The sequence below is a fragment of the Orcinus orca genome, chromosome 3, assembly GCF_937001465.1.
Source record: "Orcinus orca chromosome 3, mOrcOrc1.1, whole genome shotgun sequence".
NCBI lineage: Eukaryota > Metazoa > Chordata > Mammalia > Artiodactyla > Delphinidae > Orcinus > Orcinus orca.
The window spans coordinates 62,559,105-62,560,652 of record NC_064561.1 but is presented as its reverse complement, the minus strand read 5'-3'; the positions used below and the strand labels follow the sequence as shown (position 1 = coordinate 62,560,652).

Sequence of the window (1,548 nt, the reverse complement as noted above, 5' to 3'; positions counted from 1 at the left end):
ATATCAAGTCACCTAAATGGGAAAGAAATGATTGTCTTTGAACTTTATTCCAGAAGAAGTAGAGAAACAGGGACTTCCCTGGTGGTCCAGTGGTTAAGAATCCGCCTTCCAATGCAGGGGATGCGGGTTCGATCCCTGGTCGGGGGACTAAGATACCACATTCCACGGGGCAACTAAGCCCGCGTGCTGCAACTATTGAGCCCACGTGCTCTAGAGCCCATGCACCACAACTAGTGAGCCCCTGTGCTCTGGAGCCTGCACGCCACAACAAAAGATCCCGCACGCTGCAACGAAGATCCTACATGCTGCAACTAAGACCTGACGCAGCCAAATAAAGAAATAAAGAGAGTAACATATTGAAGATGTTCAAGGAAAGAAAACATGAGCCAACGATTTTATATCTAGTCAACATGCCACAAATGATGAACATGAAAGAACCAGAGACTACTGCTCCCATGAATTTATTGAAGAAAGGTTTTTTAGACAACCAAAATGGAAAGACATTGGCATAAGGACTGATGGTAAGCATAAAATATGTATTTACCTATAGAACTATGATGGTTATAAGAAGAGTACATGACCAGGCAAAGTAGATATTATATAATAATTAAAAGGCAAGAATGGTAAGAGGGATGAAATATAGAATATACTTGTTGCTGATGAGGATAAAAGGATATTTATTCAAATGAGATACTGCTGGATAGGGATAAGAGAGGATAGAAGAAATTATTAATTAATTTTAATATTGTTGAGGAACCAATAGAAAATAACAAAAATAAGATGGGGAGATGGAGTTTATTTTAGTTTTATTATAAAAGTAACCATTAAAATAAAAATAAAACCTTCCTAAATACCAAATACATTTGAGAGAGCAAATAAGTGAAACACCAGTGCTATAAAACACTTGCATTTGTATAACATAAAACAACATGAAGTGAAAACAATAACGTGCAAAAGAGTATATGCGGTATACTACTATTTGAATAAAAAAGGCAAAAATGAGGATATATGTATATGCATGCACATATACATATATATTATTTGCTTATTTTTGCAATTAAGGAAGGATAAACCAGAAACTTACGCGCAGGGATTGAAGAAAACTACTCTGAGTTACATTTTATATAGTTTTGACTTTTTAACTATGCTACTGTTTTACATATTCAAAAAATTAAATTAGCTCTTGCTTTGGCAGCATGTATACTAAATTGAAATGATACAGAGAAGATTAGCATGGCCCCTGAACAAGGATGACATGCAAATTTGTGAAGCATTCCATATTTTTGTCATGGATGTTAACTAAACTTTGGTAATTGTATCAATATATACATGTGCCAAATCATTATGTTGTATACCTTAAACTTACAAACCTTATATAGCAGTTATATCTCAATAAAACTGGAAAAAAATTAAGAAGCCCACTATCACAAAGAAAAAAATTAAGTCAACAAGGAAAGGAAAACTCTAACACTGAATATAAAGAGAAACAAATGAACCCATTTCGAGGTTAAAAGTTTTTTTAACAGATCTTTTTACCTTTAGTGGGCT

General features: G+C 34.4%; 1 non-coding gene across 1 annotated transcript; it reads left to right on the top strand.

Moving 5' to 3' along the window:
- Positions 1-1,183: 1,183 nt before the first annotated feature.
- LOC117196821 (U6 spliceosomal RNA) lies at positions 1,184-1,285 on the top strand. The gene has a single exon (XR_004477208.1). It is a non-coding gene; the product is annotated as a U6 spliceosomal RNA (small nuclear RNA).
- Positions 1,286-1,548: the final 263 nt, after the last annotated feature.